This window comes from Schistocerca gregaria, chromosome 1 (assembly GCF_023897955.1).
Source record: "Schistocerca gregaria isolate iqSchGreg1 chromosome 1, iqSchGreg1.2, whole genome shotgun sequence".
Classification (NCBI taxonomy): domain Eukaryota; kingdom Metazoa; phylum Arthropoda; class Insecta; order Orthoptera; family Acrididae; genus Schistocerca; species Schistocerca gregaria.
The window spans coordinates 775,462,556-775,475,941 of NC_064920.1; positions in this window are offsets into that span (position 1 = coordinate 775,462,556).

Sequence of the window (13,386 nt, forward strand, 5' to 3'; positions counted from 1 at the left end):
ACTCATGCTGTACTATCCCACTGTAATCGAAGAAATCAGTAAGAAGAACCTTCACATTTGATCGAATGTGTCGAAATTTTTTCGGGGCTTGGCTCTTCAGGCAGTTTCCACTGGGACGCTTGGGCCTTTGTTTCGACGTCATACCCGTACATTCATGTTTCGTCACCTGTTATAAACATTGCACAAACAGACATAATGTCTGATGGGATACCGCAATCACTGGTTATACAATGTTACTTATGATCCATCTTGATTGTAAAAATGTTTATTCACATGACCGATTTCGGTTCCTCTAGAACCATCTTCAGATCTGAAGTGACAATGATACTAATTTACTATTTCACAAATGCAAACCTATTTCATCCTATCCGATCAACATTAAATAAACCAGAACGTACCTGCAACACATCCCCGTGGATAAGAGGGCCGTGCAGGATGGGCCCGTCAACGACGTTAGGCGCTGCACGCATCTTCAAGCTGTTTCGCCGTAGACCATCTCTCATCCTTCGGCTTGGACTTCTATACACAACAGTGATCATTTCAGTAAGTCGTCATAAATACTAAGATAGGCGTTATGATTTAACTCGCTTTGCTCATTGAGGATTAAATTTTTAGAGATGAAAGCAAATTAGAAAAATCTACTTAATACAGTATGTGCATATGTAATGTAACAAATGTACCAGACGTCACCTGTCGGTAAGAGTTTTGTAATTAACATAAACGACGTGCAGTCTGCCAACCAATTTAATGTGACGCAGCTTGTGAAGGTTTCTGTGTGAGGACGGGTTACTCCTGTAACCGAAATTGCAGGTACGTTCTGGTACATTTGATGTTGATCGGATAGGATGAAATAGGTTTGCATTTGTTCAAAAATGGCTCTGAGCACTATGGGAGTTAACTTCTGAGGTCATCAGTCCCTTAGAACTACTTAAATCTAACTAACCCTTAGGACATCACACACATCTATGCCCGAGGCAGGATTCGAACCTGCGACCGTAGCGGTCTGGCGGTACCAGACTGTAGCGCCTAGAACCGCACGGCCACCCCGGCCCGCTTGCATTTGTGAAATAGTAAATTAGTATCATTTTCATTTCAGATCTGAGGATGGTTCTACAGGAACCGAAACCGGTCATGTGAATAAACATTTTTACAATCAAGACAGATTATAAGTAACATGTTATAAACTTCTTTGTAAGTTCTGGATCGCTGTTGACTTCATTCATCAGTTCCTAGGAGACGTCGTTCTCAGTCGAAATTCCACAATTTCGGAAAAACTTTGCTGCTACACTTTGGAAGTAGGCTGTTTAGGTTTTTATATTGATAACGCCACGTAGCGCTCTGTATGAAAATCACTGGCTGTGCTGTGTGCAGTCTGTGGCTGGTTAGCATTGTTGTAATACTCGCTATTGTAGTGTTGGGCAGCTGGATGTTAACAGCGCGTAGCGTTGCGTAGTTGGAGGTGAGCCGCCAGCAGTGGTGGATGAGGGGAGAGAAATGGCGGCGTTTTGAGAGCTGATGATCTGGACGTGTGTCAATCAGAAACAGTACATTTGTAAGAAAGGATGTCATGAACTGCTATATATATTATGACTTTTGAACACTATTAAGGTAAATACATTGTTTGTTCTCTATCAAAATCTTTCATTTGCTAACTATGCCTATCAGTAGTTAGAATCTTTTCTTTAGCTGGCAGTAGTGGCGCTCGCTGTATAGCAGGAGTACGAGTAACGAAGATTTTTATGAGGTATAGGTTAATGTTTGTCAGGGCCATTCTTTTGTAGCGGTTTTTGAGAGTCAGACTTCGTTCCGCCAAAAATATTGTGTGTCAGTTTAAGCACCGTCATGTACAATTTTTCTAAGGGGACGTTTCATGCCCAAAATCTCCGAAAAAATTGCTTGACATGAGCTAAAGGATACGTCAAGGTCATCAATAACCTCTCTGCTGGAGATTCGTTTGGTTTCCACAAAAATTTTCCTTACTTCTTGCACATTGTCGTCAGTAACTGATGTGCTTGGGTGTCCAGGGTGTTCGTCGCCTTCAACGTCCTTTCGATCCCTCTGCAACGTTCATACGTCGTAAACTCTTATCTAACTCTTATTAGATTCGGCAAAATCCATAGCCAACGATTAGACTGCCGTTCTCGCACTTTGTCCCAGTTTTCAAGCCAAATGTCGCCAATAAAATGAAAATGTAGGAACATAATATATAACGCCTGTGACATAAATAATTCCCGTTTTTTTCACACCTCGTATACCGTGAACTTAGCAGTCAGATGGACGTTTTTTCATACGTGAATTATTGCACCTTTATACTACTAATAAAAACTAAATTGGATTTCACTAGCCATCTGGCCGTGCACTAATACATCTTCTGTCACCACGTAGTAGAAATAGAGAGGCGCGTTGTCAGTAAAACGCTCTACCGTCCGCTAGTATCGACTCATCTTACTTCTACAGTCGCCCATACAAGTCTGTATGTTTTGTATCTCCGTCAGGCGAAACGGTTTCTCTCACCAGTGTCGGCGCAGTGGACTATACTATGACTCTCCACTGAGATTGTTGTTGTTGTAGTCCTCAGTCCTGAGACTGGTTTGATGCAGCTCTCCATGCTACTCTATCCTGTGCAAGTTTCTTCATCTCCCAGTACCTACTGCAACCTACATCCTTCTGAATCTGCTTAGTGTATTCATCTCTTGGTCTCCCTCTACGATTTTCACCCTCCACGCTGCCCTCCAATACTAAATTGGTGATCCTTTGATGCCTCAGAACATGTCCTACCAACCGATCCCTTCTTCTGGTCAAGTTGTGCCACAAACTTCTCTTCTCCCCAATCCTATTCAATACTTTCTCATTAGTTATGTGATCTACGCATCTAATCTTCAGCATTCTTCTGTAGCACCACATTTCGAAAGCTTCTATTCTCTTCTTGTCCAAACTATTTATCGTCCATGTTTCACTTCCATACATGCCTACACTCCATACAAATACTTTCAGAAACGACTGAGGTTAAGTATCGACAAATGTCCGCGCCAACTGAGTGCTCGGCAGACCGTTAAATGTTACAGACATAAGCTCATTGTACAAAGTATTGGTCACCCCCTTAAAACAGCACGCTCGTGACTATGGAGCCATGTTTCATACCTGACGGAAATCATTGCGGTGAAGTGGTGTCAATGTGTGGAAGTAACGTAGTAACACGGTTCGACATGGAGACGGAACGACACAGACGAGCTATGCTGTTTGAACGTGCTCATGGCCACATCGAGAATAAAGGTGCACGCTTATTAAAGTTCACTGTTCTGTGTGTCTACAACGAATGGTGTACCACTTGTAACCACGTTATACGTCATATGAAAAATAACCACAAAATTTCTTAACTGAGAGGAACCGGATGTAAGCAAAATTTTGAATCACCTTTACCATCAACATATCTCTGAAATAAACTGCAAAAAATATAAATGTGTCATGAATAAAGATATTTAGTCACGAAATGCTTTACTAGTGGGTTCTCGAATCGACTAACAGACAGAAGATCTGTTCTGATGTGTACGCTGAATATTTTATATAACGTACCTTATTTTACAAAGTAGGTTTTATCACTGTTACATTTGTTAATAGCGTGAGCAATGTCTACTTTCCTCTCTCAGCTATTTTATCTTCGCTTGCAACCACTCACATTTAACAGCTGTTTGGAGCGTATTCTTCGCGGAATAACGGAGACTGCCTGGTGTGCGCAAACGTTATGTTTCACCATTACTGGGCTACACACCTCTCAAATTTCGTATGATAACGGCCTATCCCTGTTAGCACACTTTTGAACTAGTGAAACCAATATGTTCAATTATTGCGATATACCACATAGTTATTCATTTTATTTGCTTTCTAGGCTCTCTGTTTTACCGAGTGTTGCTGGAACATCAACAAAAGCGGAAACTGAACACTAGTGTAAATTTGTAGACTTCTACGTAGTCTTCAGAATGATTTTGTGTTCTGTGTAGGCACACCTGGGGTTGTCTGACCTGTCCCCTGAGGGCACCTCCACTGCAGTACTTGAGCGGAACCGAGAGAATGCTTCCCGTTCTGGCCATCTTTGTTCTGGAAGGGCGGCATTTACATTTTTAAGGACAGAGAAATTGCTTTGCAAAGAAGGCCGCCGACCCCTTAATAATTCAAGAAGCACTTGCTCTGTAACTTCCAGTTTCGACACGGAGCACGGAGGTTCTCCTCCAGTAGCTACAAGGGAAGATTTTGCCGTCTTCAGGATATTACTTTTTATTCCTCCCTCGAATGGTACATCCCCGGAGAAGAGATAGTACTTACGACGTTCATACATCTCGATAAGCCCGCACCGCTACTCCACGAAATGCAAATTCTCTCAGCATTTGCCAGCTCTGAAAAGCAAGAGGACGAAAGGGGCTCAGGGGGGTCGGGAATCGAAATCACAATCAGCTATAAATACTCACAGCGAGTAAACATAACAGTATAACTTGTAGCAACTGAAGAAGACGACTGGGACGACTACTGAAATACTAAACATAAAAGGGAAATAACATCACGTCTGAACACCCAGAAGTACGTCATTACTGAGATTCATATTCCATGTTCACAAATTTTCTTTTCAGCAAAGCTCTTCTTGCTATAACAGTCTAAATTTTATATTCTATTTACTTCTGCCAGAATCAGTTTAATTTGTTGCTCATTTAGCGAAACTCGACGATTACTTTTAGCGTAACACTAGATAATCTAATTGCTTCAACATCGCTTGCCTTAATTAGACTACACCCGACTGCCTTTATTTCATTTTTGTGTTCATCTTATAATGTCTGACTACGACAATATCTATTCCGTCCAAGAGACACTACAAGTTCTTTGCAGTGTCTGACAGAACTCCGAAATCATTAGCAAACTCCCATAGTTTTTACTTCTCCTCGCCGAGCATTAATTCCTATTCCGAGGTTCTCTTCAGTTTTCTTTACTGTTTGCTGAACGTACAGACCGAATAACACAGGATATAGGCTACAGTCCTGTCTCACTGTCTTTTCAATTACTACCTTTTTTACTTACGTATGACTGTTTTCTGTACTACTACTAGATAAACATTCGTTTCCTGTATTTTATATACGACGATTTCAGAATTCTAAAGAAAGTGTTCCGGTTAACACTGTGAAAGCTTTGTGTTACTCTAGAAATGCTATGAATTTCATTCTGTGCAGAAAAATGGGTTCCCAATTCGCATGAACACGCGGAAACACATCACTGTTGAGGCTTTGTGCCTCAGCGCCTACACAATTTGCGGGCCAAATATTCTTGAACGAGGAAAGTGACACAGCCAACACAGTGACAATAGACATAGTGCTCCCTTTGATTGTTTAGTGGATCTTGCTGTTCGGCCGGCGCGGAAAACCCGTAAACTGGTTGTGCATCGACGACGAGGCACCATCTGGATAGTCCAGAGCCCAGGAGGTCATGGTAGCTGAGTATCGGACTTAACCTAACACTGGGCGGAGCAAAATACATTGTAACTACGAAATGCTTCGCGGTAGATTTGCTGTGTAAAATGTTGTCACCTGAAGTAAAATTCCAGAATTTTGTCAATATACTCATTTGTTGATCCCAGGAAAGCTACTGATGGCTATATAAATCTCTTCGACAGTAAATTGCTTTATTGATAAAGGTTATACAATATATGTTTTAGAATTACAAGCCAAATCAAGTCGACAAGTTTAATAACGCTCCTTTTACCTATCACAATTCTTTTTTGTATACCTTGAAATATTTCTTTTGTGGGATATCAGAAAAACAGATAGTGCGAGATGGAATTTCACATGTTACCATACCTAGAAACTTCATTGTTTGCCTTTGTTTCCCGATTTTTTTTCATATTCTAGAGAGTCTTACGAAACTTGCTGATAGGCGACGGCATGACGTTGTTGACATACACATTTTTGTGTTGTCAGTGGCTCTAATTGTACATACATGATATTTATCTTCAGGAATAATTCACTGAATCGGAAATCTTAGAACTGTTCACTATCTTTCAGTCGCTTGTTCAATTACTTTCAAACGTTCTGCTGATGACCTTCGCCATTTTAGCTGCGTTGTCATGAACTTTGAAGTCGTAAAGATTAAGTAGCCGCACATAGACCCGTGTTTTGTCTACAAACCGGCATGGCTTGCTGGCACGCTTCTTGTTCAAATCCTGGAATAAGTGTGTTTGTGTGTTCCACTTTCGCACACAATGGTACTATATGGTGCCGTTTGTGAATAATGAGCTAATGTCGATACGATACCCAAAATTTCATCTACATATATAGAAGGCAATGTCATGACTTACTGACTCATCTTCGACCAGCCCACATCGCTTAGGATAGGAACTTGAAATTTAGAGAGGGTTGGCCTTGTACTGTATAACGTCATTTAAGAAGAAATTTTTTGAAATTCCACAGCTAAGGGGGTGAAGTAGTAAGTTCTTTTTAAGTAAATCATTATTAAAGAACTACTAAAGTATTTTTAATGCTACCTCTATGAAAATTGGTATTTGACTTCTCGGTTACAAATAAAAACATACGTTTTTTAGTGTTTTTGTAAATCCATCCCTGAGCGCATTAAATAGTGGCTGAAATGATTTACGAAGTATTTCATTGTGGGAGCATTTTTAAAGCTAAAGTTTGAAAATTTGAATTTGATTCCTTGATTACCAGTAAAAAAATACATATTTTACTGTTTTTGGAAATTCAATCCCTATGGGGATGAGATAAGGCATGAAAGATTTTAGGGAAATGGTTCAAATGGCTCTAAGCACCATGGGACAAACTCTGAAGTCATCAGTCCCCTACACTTAGAACTACTTAACCCTAACTAACCTAAGGACACACACACATCCATGCCCGAGGCAGGATTGGAATCTCCGACCGTAGCAGCAGCGCGGTTCCGGACTGAAGCGCCTAGAACCGCTCGGCCACAGCGGCCGGTTTTAGGGAAATATTTCATTACGAAAGCAGTTTTGAAGCTAAATCAACGAAAATTTGTATTTGGCTCCACTGTTAGAAATTTAAAAAAAATACACATTACACTATTATTGGCAATTCAACCCCTATGGGTTGAAAATTTCTTTGGAAATTTCACTGCAAGAATGCAAAAGGCATAATTCACAAAATCGTTTGACTCCAGCTACCACAATCTTTTTTTGGTCAGAAGTGGATTCGGAAAGGATCAAGCTTCTATGGCTTTGTTTAGCATGAAAAACTTAGAAGATTTCTCGGTTTGTGAAGAACACAAAATTTCGATTAAATAAAAACTAAAACAAAAGTATATGCAGACCATACAATGAACGCGAGCGAAGCAGCGGGCGCTATGCTAGGTTCAAATGGTTCAAATGGCTCTGAGCGCTATGGGACTCAACTACTGAGATCATAAGTCCCCGCGACCGTAGCGGTCTCGCGGTTCCAGACTGCAGCGCCTAGAACCGCACGGCCACTCCGGCCGGCGCTATGCTAGGGCACATATAAGATGATAATTTTTATCTTCAATGTAGATGTTCTGCTGATATGAAAAATGGCATTTAATTCTTTTCTATGAACTGGGAACATAACCGTCGTGTACCCACAAGGTTTTCCGTTTGAATACCCGATAGTGGTTATTTGGACGACTCTTGTTTCCTAAATCAGTTGAAATGAATGCCGAGATGGTTCCCTGAACAAGGTCAGAACCGATTCTCTCTGTAGTTTAAGCCAATGCTGCACAGTCAGTTATCTCGAATTGGAAGAGATTGTATATATTAAAAGTTAGTTCACTCCACGATTTTCTGTATGTCTTGATGGTGTCTACTTTCTTGTGTTCGTTGATCGCCGTCGATAATTATCTTGTTCCATTCTTCTCCTGTTCGTGCCTCAAGTACCTTTAACAACAACAACAACAAACATTTCTGATAGCTATATTGGTCTGTACAAGTTTTATAATATATTTGGATTGTACATTCTTCCTCATCTGAACAACCCATGTGTTATTCATTATCACAATGTTCACGACGTCAGGGAACACTGAACGCATGTAGTAGTAGTAGTTCCTCAGTACTTCTGTATCCAGCTTTCATGCACATGAGGCATGATGGATGGTGTACCACACTTATCATTGCAACAGATCAGCTTAAAATCCAGCAACAACGAGTAGAAGTTAGAGTATATAATTTTAACGACCCCTTTAGAGACGCAGCTGATACTAGTTTGACAAAGAGGAAACAAACCATGACCTTCCTGGAAAGAGATTTAAGGAAGCCCGAGAGGCCTAAATTAGGGTAGCTGGACGTAGGTTACAGTCCCGCTCTTACCAAATACAGCTTCATAGCTTTACGTACTGCATCACTTCACTAGAAACAGCGCGAATCTGCCGTTAAGAGAGTGTTATTTCGTATCACTGATTCGCGATCTCAGTTCCTAATACGCAGTGATTCTGCGGTCTTTGTTTTACACTTTGAACTACGTAGGTCGTGTTCTAAAGTAAATGCGCCAGTAAATAACTTTCAAGCTATGAGATTGATTACTGATTGCTGTCAGTTATCAATGTCTAAGGTCGTGATTCGTTCTTTAATATAGTTCTATATTCAACAATACCTTTTGTAAGTGATATATACTGTTCCTCATCGAGATTAAACGATAAACTAACTATCTTATAATAGTTGACTGAGTGAACTTGTTTTCCGGTAGGAGAAAGGCGAAGGCATTCCATGTTCAAAGGGACTATGTCTAAAAATTCTAGATCCAGTTTGATAAGCTGTTACCTTTTTATCTACATTGTACTTCAGTTTTGAAATGATTATGGTGTAGTATTTCCATGAAATAGTTCTAATCTCAGCAGAATTCGAGGCTGAAGCAGCGTGCGGATACAACGTAGTGCCTCACTCACTGGCCGACTAGAATGGAAGACCAGCTCAGGACTAACTATTAACAGTTCGCCTAACTAAGTGTGAACTAACTCAGAGCGCTGCGTTAGGCCGGAGTTTGGTCGCGGGCCATTTACTGTCAGCTGCGATGTATTTTCGGTCGGGTTTCTGCCTCCCACAAGGAAACAACGGTGCTGAGGTCGCAGTTTGCGCTCGTGGGGGAAACTTGTCTTCGCGAGTTGGCAAACTGTGACGCTTATGGCTACAGAAATTAATAGAGGCTCGAGGTCTCGACTTGTTTCTCTTTTTGCACTCATCCCATTAAATATTTTCGTTCTGATCGATGAGGTCATCACGAAATTTTCTCATGATTAGTTTTCTTACAGCTATCAATATCAAAAACGATTTAATTTCATTAAAAATAATTTTTTCGATATATTTATTACAAAAACTAAGAACTATTTACTGAAAATAAAATGTTGAAATCTTTGATATTCTGTGCCAGAGTGGATAGTAATTGCATATACATAAATCATAATCCAATTCTTGGCTTAATTTTCCTTGTATGTAATTCCTTTACTCTTTTTAAAATGAAAAAGTAGGACGAACTATGATATAGATATAAGAGTTTTACGCTTTTAAAACTTGCCTGTTGTAATAAACAAATTTACTTCTTATAGCCACACGATCGCGTTAGCAGGCACCGAAATTCGATCTCTGAATTATTTCAAATATCAAAATCAAAATTCTTATCTATAAGTGAACGATGATCCTCCTGATACCACTCACGTAATGTCCGTGAATGACAAGAATCAAGGAAATCGCAAAAGGCATGTTTCCTCAATTTTCTGAGAATTTGATTTATCTCATTGTCTGGAACTGGATATCTTCTATCTATACACCTCATAAATTATTAAAGTCCCCCTTCTCAACTTTTCTGTTTGTATTTTGTGCCTAATCTCAGAATTCTGATAATCCAGAGATTCTGATACGGTTTTTCTTAACAAAGTGACTGATTCGCGAGGAAGTTTTGTGTATATAAGTGCGTAATATATATCGTTATCTAATTGGCTTTGGAGTGATATCTCGTGCAATTATGGGAACTAAAAGCTGGTCAGCAAGAGGAGGCGGTATCTGGCGGGAAAAGCAGTGAAGCAAACAGCCGCTGCAACTCGAGAAAGCAATGGAGCTTGACCAGAACCTATACATAGTACAAATTAAAGCGACCGCCAAGCTTTGTGAGAATCCAGGCCAGGTCGCTAGTACTACATCCTCTGAAAATTATAATTCTGTTTATGTTTCAGCACTGAGACAATACTGAGTTACTATACGAAATTTATTATTTTCTGGACAGGAAATAATCTTCAGTCATTACAGTATGCACTTCAAGTAAATGACTTGCTGGCCTAAAATAATGAGTTTCTTGTCGAGAAAACACTAAATAAGTTAGAACCGGCCCTTGTTGTTGTTGTTGCGGTGTTCAGTCAGAAGGCTGTTTGATGTAGCTCTCCATGCTACTCTATCCTGAGCAGATCTCTCAATCTCCGAATAAGTACTGCAACCTGTATTCTTTTGAACCTGCTTACTGTATTAATCGCTTGATCTGCCTCTAGAATTTTTACCCCCCACGCTTACCTCCAGTACAAAATTGGCGAGCCTTTGATGTCTCAAAACGTATGCTATCAACCGTTCCCTTCCTTTAATTGAACGAGGTGGCGCAGTGGTTATCACACTGGACTCGCATTCGGTAGGACGACGGTTCAATCCCGCGTCCGGCCATCCTGATTTAGGTTTTCCGTGATTTCCCTAAATCGCTTCAGGCAGATACCGCGATGGTTCCTTTGAAAGGCCACGGCCGATTTCCTTCCCATTCCGTCCCTGATCCGAGCTTGTGCTCCGTCTCTAATGACCTCGTTGTCGACGTGACGTTGAAAACTAATCTCCTCCTCCTTCCTTTAGTCAAGTTCAAGTTCCTTTTTGCCCCAGTTCTGTTCGGTATCTTCTCATTAGTTACTCAATGCAAAAAAACACACACACAAAGTAAATTGTCCCTGTATGTTTCATGCATATAATTCGTAAACAAGAGCAGACATATTCTTCTTATTTCGCGACATTTAGAAACGCCGTCGCTCATATTTACTTTTTGTATTAATCATTTTCTTTGAAATTGCATTCCTTGAAGAAAAATAACACACAAATCTTGAAGGGAAATTTAACACTCTTCATTTTCTTCTTTTCTTTCTCCTAGACTCGAAGGTAGAAGGAGTCGCTCATATTTTCTCCGTTCTTGTAGCTAGACTCTTAACTTCCTGATATTTCCTACCAATTTTAGTCTCGTCTAGGACATCCTGCAGTTGCTATTCCCCCTATCTCATTCCCTCTGTCATTACCTAGATCAGAGTAGCGACATCACGAGAATAACTGAGTTGGAAGTTAACCATGATGTTTCTCTTTTTTTCTTCATCCAGCTAGAAAATAAAACGATCAGCTTCTCGGTATGGTGCAGGTTACCTTATAACGTGAAATAATAAAAATATAATTGTATCTGAACCAGAATAATCATTTATCATTCAACTGAACACAATTACAATTTACTTAAAGATTATTCAAGTACGATATTCAATTACCGAGACAAATTTCGAGAAATGTATTCCCAGAACTGTTGAAACGTGTGTACCACCGCTGATCGTGACTCTCTTTTCTTGTTCGAGTCACCTGCAACCTCAGAAGCAATCGTACGTACGCGCTGTCTGCGCAGTAACGGATTCTCACGCGACGCTATTAAGCAGCGAACAAAGCCATCACAGTGCAAAAAATTTTAAAAAAATTACGGCAAAGAGAAATGGTCATTTAAGATGGCTGCACCAACGAAGACCCCGCAAATTGCTTGGCATATTCGAATAAAGGTTTCTCGAACAACGAAATTTTATGGGGGTACCACAAACTGACACAGAACTGAGAAACACATTCCTGAAACCAATTTTAATGTCTAGAATACAGAAATATGGTACTGCGACCATTTCAAAAGCTTTTTTGATTTACAGTTGTTTCTCTTAACGATGAATGAATTTCTTGTTGATGAATACATCTAGAAAATTGATTGGTCAGCGACGTCTTTATCTCTCAGACTATTCTTGGGCTATATTAAAGAGACTAAATGCATTCGATTGGCCAGCACTACGTTCTTTCAATGCTTCTTAAGGTTATTCCCCAGAAGCAGGACGCAATCCCAATTCCTGCATCATCTCCTATCACATCGAAGCTGGCGCTTCACTACCAAATGTGTCTGGCATTTAGAGATAACCAAACGGAACCATTGCTGTGTAATTTTGTAAGGAGCTTAAATGTTTTTTTTCTTACTTATAAAAGGTGCATTTAGTCAGTTACAAAACTTTTCTAATTACTAATTTTGTGTGCCGAATGTGCTGTAGGTGAGGTTTACTACGTTGCGTAATCTTTACATATTCAGTTCATCGATTACGATGTCATTTTTTGGTTACGTTTAACTCTCGTATATTACTATAAAATGAAATGAAAATTGAATAAAATAATAGGTGACAATTAGTAACTGTATAAAAAATCAGTAATCGCGCTGTCACATCCAGGGATTCTTAACTCTTCGCTGTAAGGAATAATAAAAGTGAATAGTGACGGATACTGGCAAAGAGTACAACGTGTATAAAACCTTATCTCTAGTTTTTTTTATAAACTCAAACAAACACACACACACACACACACACACACACACACACACACACACGCACACATTGTGTGTGTGTGCGTGTGTGTGTACACACGCGCACACGTTGTGTGCGTGTAAGTTGTAACATATCTTTCTTTACTGGCCAATGAAGTTGAGAGAATTATTTAAATTAATAAAAAATATGCTGTGCGTGGGGATGAGTTTACCTCCGTCACGATATGGTTAACAATGTTACGCACATCCATATATAATTAAACCTTTTAGAATACTGGGGCACTATTACTTTTAAACTTTTAGGCCATCGTTGTTGTATTCTTTCTATGTTTTAGGCACTGATAGACGTTGAGCGTCATTAGACTTTGAAGGCTCGTTGACCGTACATATACTGTTGTGACTGCCACGTAAAAAGTGGTAATATAAGTGGTTCGTAGAAAACAAATCCACAAGTTCCACAAGTAGAGAGTAAAATATTTAAACGATACGACGTGATGAGATATCTATCGCGTTGCCTTCAAATAATGTGAGCACTATTTCCTGATACATCTACCAGAAAAACATAAAGACATTAAATAAATTCAATATGGTGATGCTAGGAGGTTCGCTACAAGAACTACAGGCACCGATATTTATGAATGAAATTGTTATTATTCCATGAAAAATGTAACACAGGGATTTCAGCGTGCTTTTAGTACATCGAATGTCAAAACAGAAGTGAATAATAAGAAGAGGAAGTCTCCACTTCCTTCCCAAAATAGTTTGTTGCTTTAGAAAAGTGAAGGTAGTTTTTGTTACAGGGGTTTCTTTT